Here is an 8,399-nt window from a genome sequence, read left to right as displayed (position 1 = left end):
TTTAAGTTTTAGTTTCTTTTTAAGTTATTTCCATTTGGAATTTAGTTTTTCCTGTAAGCTTTAATATTTTTAGACAACTTTTACTATGTACCAATTGTCATTCCAATTAGTAATTTCAATTTGCGATTATAATTTTAAGTTAGTTGTAATAATAAGATTAGGTTAGTTAAGTATTTTTAAGTTGTTATAAGTTTCTTTTATTTTTCCGTCACCTTTTATTTTTCAACCATTTTTTTTTTTCTTTTTCGACCTTTTTCGACGAACTCTTTTTCTTTTTTATTTCTCGCTATTCTAGTTTTAGGACATAGATTTTTATTCTACTTCTTATCTAAATTTCTTAAATTTACGAAAATTTATTTTGAGTGGTTAAATTGATAGACATCAAAATTTTCTGGTTCGTAGTAATAGTTGGATTTGTACGTGGACCGGGTTATTGGAGCCAAACAGTCCTCAATTATATTGAGACCAAACGAATCCTGCCCCTCTGCTGCATCTTTTGGCTATTCGAAACGTGGGCAAAATCAGAAAAGTCTATTAATTGGATAACTTATTATAATTTTTCTTTCCTTTTTAAAAACTAATAGGATATTCAGTGAATGCACCGAGCAAGACGTTCATCACCTTTTGTACGTTCACCACCTGTAACTAGATCAAGACATTTAGCAAATATAACAGCCGTTGATTTTTCTTTAGAATCGTCATCCAGTCGACCAAGTACTTCAGTTCAAATTTCCGATAATCCATTTTTTGAACCCAACATCACAATTGAGAATCCGGAAAATATTCAGGAACGGTTCGTAGATCCTGAACCATTAAACTTTCCTCCGGAGCCACCAATCATTCAAACAGAGATTGTTGAGGAACGAACTATTAAATCAGAATCATCTAGTGATACCGATTCAACAAATTCAATTATGGAGAATCTGGAACCTTTAAGTATGGAAGACCGAATGAGAGCTAAACGCACTGGCCAAGGTCACGCAATTACTCATCCAGAAGTTAATGCGCCAGATTATGAAATCAAAGGACAAATTCTACACATGGTAACTAACCAATGCCAATTCAGTGGTGCACCGAATGAAGATCCTAACGAACACCTTCGTACGTTTAAAAGAATTTGTACACTATTCAAAATCCGAGAAGTGGAAGATGAGCAGATCTATCTCATGTTGTTTCCTTGGACTTTAAAAGGAGAAGCCAAAGATTGGTTAGAATCGTTACCTGAAGGGGCGATTGACACATGGGATGTCTTAGTTGAAAAATTTCTTCAAAGATTCTTTCCGGCATCTAAAGCCGTGAGACTTCAAGGAGAAATTGTTACGTTCACACAAAAGCCAAATGAAACATTATATGAGGCGTGGACAAGATTCGGAAGGATGTTGAGAGGATGTCCTCAACACGGTTTAGACACTTATCAAATAGTACAAATATTCTACCAAGGTGTCAACGTTGCTACACGAAAAGACATCGACATAACAGCTGGTGGTTCCATTATGAAGAAAACCGCAACTGAAGCTTACAAAATTATTGATAACACAGCCTCCCACTCGCATGAGTGGCACCAAGAAAAAGATATTTTTCGTTCATCTAAAGTGGCTAGAGCCGATTCTAGCCATGACTTTGATTCCATTTCAGCAAAAATAGATGCTTTCGAAAGACGAATGGAAAAGATGAATAAAGATATTCACGCAATACGAATCAGTTGTGAGCTATGCGGTGGACCACACTTATTGAAAGATTGTCACATTGAACCAACATTGGAACAACGAGAGAATGTTTCCTATATGAACCAAAGGCCTGGAAATAATTATCAACCGCCAAAGCTAAACTTCAATCGAAATCAAAACATTCTTTACAATCCAAAAGGACCCGAAAATAACTGGTATAACCAACAAGGTCCGAATAACCAACCAACTCAAAACAACACTTTCAATCAACAAAGACCTGGCTTATATAAACCACAACAACAAACCGAAGAGAAAAAGTCAAATATGGAAGACGTGGAATTCAAGCTAGTTGAATCTCAAACACAATTTATTGAAACTCAAACCCAAACGAACGAGAGATTTGATCAGTCATTAAGAACTCAACAAGCTTCCATTTTGAATCTAGAAAAACACGTAGGTACTCTTGCTAGCATGATGAGTGAGAGGGAACAAGGAAAGCTACCGAGTAATACTGAAGTAAATCCTCGGAATGAGAATGTTAATATGGTTTCAACGAATTCTGAAAAACCAGCACCAGAAGATGGGAAGGTTTTAGATGAGAGTAACAATGAAGAAGTTACACCACCACCACCCGAGTATGTAAAGCCAGTGGTGGCACCATACAAACCACCCATCCCGTTTCCAAGAAAAGGAGTTGAGTATGAGCAAGTAATAAGTAATAAAGATTGTGATACTTCTGGAAAGAAGAAGAAGAAAAAGAATAAGAAAGTACAAGAAACAAAAGCCGTAGAAGTAAACCCGGTGAAGACAGTTCCACCAAAACCTCCACCTAGGGTAGGTGATCCGGGTGAATTTATTGTTCCCTGTCTACTTAGTGATTGTGTCATGTATGATGCACTAGCAGATTTAGGTGCAAGTGTAAGTATTATGCCTCTTTCATTATATAAGAGATTAGGAGTAGGTAAGTTAAGTCCAACGGATATGAGTGTTCGACTCTTTGATCAAACCATTAAGCACCCAGTTGGAATTGCTGACAACCTACCCGTTCAAGTAGGCAATTTAACCTTTCTAGTCGAATTTATTGTCATTGACATAGAAGAGGACCCAAACATTCCTCTAATTTTAGGTCGGCCATTCTTAGCGTCCACCAAGGCGTTATTTGATGTAGGAAATGGAAGAATGACACTTAAAAGTGGTGACAAATCGATCACCTTTATGATTCGAAAGTCTAAATCTCCACCAGCCAAAACCGTTGAACCAGTAAAAACAATTGGTAAGAACCATGTGTTTTTACCAACTCCAACGGTAATACTTAGCAATAATGAAACGCCTAAGTGTGGGGAAAATGAAGTAACACCTAATGATGACATGATAACAAAGAACCCCGTTGTTGATACGAAATTAAATGATCCCGTTATTAATAGTTCAATGAAGAAACTTATTAAACGGATTCGCGATGCTAGAACCAAGGGGAACTTTAAGTTATGTAACCGGTTAGTATCCAATCTATCACCTAAAGAAAAGGAGAAACTAGTTGAAATTGTGGAAATTACACAGGAATCCGACCAATGGCTTAAAGAAAAAGTCACGGATATGCAAGTTGATTATGGACCAAGAGAAATTAACGATGAAGTTAATCACAATTTTGACACCACGGATACCTAAGTGTGGGGAGATTCAAATGTTCTAAAAAGAAAATGCTATCTAGAGTTAGTTGTTCTGTTCTCGTGTAGTTCCAAGAATGGAACTCGATTGGTCTTTCCCTAGCAGACCCTAAAGAACTAGTCTTCTCCCCCCATTCTGAATTTTTATTTTTTTAGGTTTTTACGAAATGAAGACTGCCTGTGAACTAAACCATGGTCTAATGCTACACGCTTTGATCACTAAACGTAATAATGACATACTACCGAGTGAAATAGTATCAGTAATCAGAGAAAGAATGGACGGAGTTAGAAAAGAATCCAGATGCGAAGATAATAAGTTACAATTTGGTAAAGGAAAATCAAAATCCGCAGCGAAAAGAAGAGCACGACACCTAGAAAGATGTCACAAATGCGAAAAATGGTCACATGGAGGTAAATGTTCAAATAATCAAACCTATTCAAATACCGAATTTGTTACTTTATGCAGAGACGGACCGTTCATATGTTTAGAAGAAAAGACGCTGAATGCTCGAGGTTACGCCTATGTAGCCATGGAAAACCAATTAAACCGACTATCTTATGAATGGGATAGATCATATAACTAAGAAATCTATTTCACAGGTATGTCTGTACAGTTTTTATTTTTATTTTTAACCTTTTGATAATAAACGCTAATTTGTTCGCTAAAAAGTATTAAATTGGTATTGAATAAAATTAGGTTTGGCGACCGAAATTATTGATATCATTCAAAAATTTATTACATCACTGCGAAATTTAACGTTTATTCTTAAGGTATAAATATCTTTAATCAATCAACCCAAAATATTTCAAAAATTCGTCATGAGTTAAATTAGGTCTTGGAACCGAAATTACTTTACCGAAAAGAGGGGCGCATATTTATGATAATATTTGATTGATTAAGGTGGGATAAAAAGAAAAAAAAAGATTTTTAAATTTATTTTTACCTTGTTTTTAAAATTAATATTTAAATCTTAAATTAATATTGTAAATTTTGTAAAAACAATATAATTAAAATTGTAAATATTTGAACCATAATATAAGTTTGGTATGAATTTATAAATTTTTAAATTAAGTTTGGTGTGAATTTTTAATTTCTAAAATATAAATTTTTAATTTTATGCATTTCAAATTTTAAGTTTGGTGTGAACTTTTAATATAAATTTTGAATTTTATATTTAAGTTGTGTGAATTTAAAAACAAAAATTTACTTTATCTCATTAAGTTAAGAATATGATTTTTAAAATTCGTCGTAAGTTGAAGACTAGGTCTTTGAACCGAAATTGCTTTACCCGAGGGAGGGACGAGAACTTTTAATATCATTATTTTTAATCTTATTGAATTAGAGTATGCCAAAAACATTGAAAAAACCCAAAAATCTTAGCTTTTAAAACAATCGTTACAAAAAGACAAATTTTAAAATTTTGTCGAGGGACGGACTAGGACATCGATCCGAAACGACCTCGTCCTAAATAACAAGGGAAACAAAATTTTAAAATTAAGTACTTAATTGTTTCAAAAGTTAATGATTATAAAAAAAAAAAAAAAAAAAAAGCTCCGCGAGTCGCGGAATTTGGAGGGTAAATCCCCGCGAGTCGCGGAGAGACTAAAAACCGAAAAAAAAATATAACTGCAGAACAGATCAGTCCCCAACCCAAAACAACAAAAACACAGCGAATTCTGCACCCGAAAAACCCGAAAAACACCCCCAAAAATCCCAATTTTTAACCGTTAATCACCAAATTTTTTGCTAAAATCATGTTGAGAAGGATGCTATCTAAGAATTACTCAAGAAAAAGGGTAAATTTCTACACCTAAACACCATTTAATTCGAAATTTGGTGTTCTTGAGCAAATTTTTCCCCAATTCGATTTTGATGCTTTTTAGTGTAATTAGACTTAAATTGTTTATGTATTATGCTTGTATAACCTAGATTGATGCTGTTTAACATGATTAGAAGCCTTAAACTTCAAATTTTGAATAATCTAGGGTTTGTGTTCTTGAGCAATTTGGGGCTTTTTGATATAAACAGGTTATGGCCGATTTTTGTCATGAATTGTTGCTAAATTAAGTAGTGTAACATGTTTAGGTAGTTAAATGATCCAAACTTTGAGCCTAAACATGATTTTGAGAATTAAAGTGGACTTTTTCAAGTCTAAAATTCATGAACTTGATTTTTGAAAGATAATGCCATTTGAGACTTGTTTAATTGCTAGTAATGATTATTTTGACATGTTATTTGAGTTGAATGCTTATGAACTTGGCGAACATTTTCGTATATGCTTATTTGAAAAAGTGTAGATTTGATGAAAATGAGCTCAAGTTTGATATAAATTGATAATGTCATTATAATTATTTTGATTGATGATTTTGCTGACACTAATGCATATTTGGATGCACAAAAATTGTGTTTGATGTGTTTTGCAGAATGAAAGGGGTGAATCTTCATCCCAAGCCCGCAATGCTCCTGCTGAGAATTTGGAACAACAGGAGGTGGATAACTACTACAAGCAGGATAAACCTCATCCAGTCATGACCTTTTCTGATATGCACTTGGAAGAGTTGCACCCGAACCTGAGATTTGACAGACTTTGGATAGATTATCCAAAATATCAACGGAGTTTGCATACTCTTCATTCTAAGGTTGTTGAGGTACCGAGGGTCATAGAATGGGGACCCTTAGAAGCTGTAGAATTGGCCGGGCCAATTAGGGAATTACTTGTACAGAGGTATGGTAATTCTTCTTTTAATGACTAGATATGTTTATTCACCATACGTAGACCTGTATATAAAGTATGGTGTGAAGAATTGTTATGTAGTATAGAGTTGAATGATCGGGTAGCTAGTTTAACCGATCGTTCTTTTATTAGATTTTTGTTAGGCGGTTCAATGCGCCACATGTCTTTACTGGACATGGCTCAGGCTTTACGTATATATACGCCTGAGGAGTTAGCGTCTGCCGATTGTAGAGGATTGATACTAAACGGTAGAAAGATAGATGAGAATTTTGATACACACGGTGTGTGGAGTCAAATGACAAGCCATCACCGTTTCAAAGGGGGAAATTACTCTTATTTGGATATAGATAGAGCCGAATTAAGAGTGATACATAGGTTTTTAGCTAATTCGATTACACAAAGGGGTAAGAACGAAGAAAAGGTAAATGAACAAGATTTGTTTTACCATATGTGTATTCGAGACCCACAGAGCGCTGTAAGTATACCATATTGTGTGGGTTATTATTTATCAGCTATGGTTCGGGGGATGCGTCCACATAGCATAATAGGAGGTGGTATTTTTATTACTTTGATTGGTGAATATCTCGGTGTGGATATAAGTCGGGGGGGATTATTACTAGAAGAGCCGGAACCCCGCGATACTATAGGTTTAAATGTATACCATGGTGCGAAAGTTTTGAAGAGGCGAAATAACGCCGCAGTACGATACCATGGTAGACATCCACAGGTGGAGAGAAACCAGCAACAAGGTAATGTAGGAGGGGGGAATGAGATGCAAGAAATGCATAGGTTTATAGCTTCTCAGGAATACGAAAATGCTAGACAGAGAGCATTTGAAGATTGGCAAGTTCATCAGAACCAGATCATAGCTCATTGCCAACATATAGGAAGAAACTATATTCCTACACCGAAACCCATCTTCCCTCCTTGGTCTATAGAGATGCAGCCACCATATCCTACGTATGACCCTGCCGAAGCATTCTATAGCACTTACGGTTATGCCTGGAACCCCTATTGGTACCAATATCATCCTTAGTTTACTTATTATTTTTTTTTATTTTGTAATTTGTAATTATTGATACGTTTAATACTTTTGTTAATATTGTAATCATTTTTATAATTATCTAACTTTTATTCTTAGACTTTAATAATTTTTGAATGTGGGGTAATATACCAAACTTCAAAAATATGTATATATATTTGCAGTTTATCTTATGTACACAACAGGGTAAAACAACGCATTTTCAAAGACTGGCATTAAGTTCAGCAAAAGCAACTAATTTTGACGACAAGATGCAAAATATATGTGAAATAACAACAAGACGGAATGAACAAATGATGTGCACCATTTATCATTCAGCAAACAAACGCCAATATATTTGGAAACTTTGGTAAAATTTAATCATTTTCACACAAATCACCCTCAATAATTTAAATTGTTACTGATTTCTTGCAAATGAGGGCATTGCAAGATCTTAAGTGTGGGAAGGGGTTAAATTCTTTCGGATTTTAAAAATTTTTACTTTATACACTTGGTTACCATTAAAAATACTAGTAAAGCAGTAGTTGTATTAGAATCTAGTGCTCTCTGATAAAAAAGAACAGCCCTAGTCTAATATACTGACTACCCAATTCTAGTAAAATTTTTCAAAATTTTCAATTAAATGAATTCAAAATCATGTTTATACATATTTATGAACGATAAAACTAGGTTTTAACACCGAAATTATTGTTACCTCGGAAAGGACATAAATTGAGAAACAAACTAAAATGTTAAAATTCATTTAAAATGGAATAGAGGACGATAAAAAGGAAAATAAAAGCCAAGTGTGGGAAAATTTACCAAGTTATTTTAAATATATGTCACATATATCTGTAACAAATAACTGAAAATACTTTTGCTTTGGACTAAACTAAACTGTTTTTACCCGATGAAAGAAAAGAAGAGATGGATCTACACGATGAATCAATTCCATCACTAAAAGGAAGTAAAGTCTTCCGAAAAAGAAACGCGCTTCTTGATTTAGGTCATGAAGTTGTCGTCCAGACCAGCTGTAGGTTGACGAAAAATCTAGAAAAGTCATCACTAAAATCAGCAGGAAATCCACGGACCTCAGCATTAAACAGGGTCGCCAAGTGGTCAGATTTATCCTAACCATGAGAAGGATTTATCTCGTACAAGGGGGGGGCACCATGCAAATTAGCTGGATAAGACTAATGAATCAGATCCCCAGAAAGGATAATCTCCTTAAAGATTAAAAATCAGCTTTTAAGACTGATATTACTCAATCCTAGAGATTGACCTTAAAGATTGAGAATTACAAACTCATGGA

At 34.4% G+C, this 8,399-nt stretch overlaps 1 non-coding gene across 1 annotated transcript; it reads right to left on the bottom strand.

Moving 5' to 3' along the window:
- Positions 1-1,298: 1,298 nt before the first annotated feature.
- LOC139903547 (small nucleolar RNA R71) lies at positions 1,299-1,405 on the bottom strand. The gene has a single exon (XR_011778360.1). It is a non-coding gene; the product is annotated as a small nucleolar RNA R71 (small nucleolar RNA).
- Between the last annotated feature and the right edge of the window lie 6,994 nt (positions 1,406-8,399).

This window comes from Rutidosis leptorrhynchoides, chromosome 3 (assembly GCF_046630445.1).
Source record: "Rutidosis leptorrhynchoides isolate AG116_Rl617_1_P2 chromosome 3, CSIRO_AGI_Rlap_v1, whole genome shotgun sequence".
In the NCBI taxonomy this organism is placed as follows: domain Eukaryota; kingdom Viridiplantae; phylum Streptophyta; class Magnoliopsida; order Asterales; family Asteraceae; genus Rutidosis; species Rutidosis leptorrhynchoides.
The sequence above is the reverse complement of the archived record's forward strand: the minus strand, read 5'-3'. Positions and strand labels throughout refer to the sequence as shown.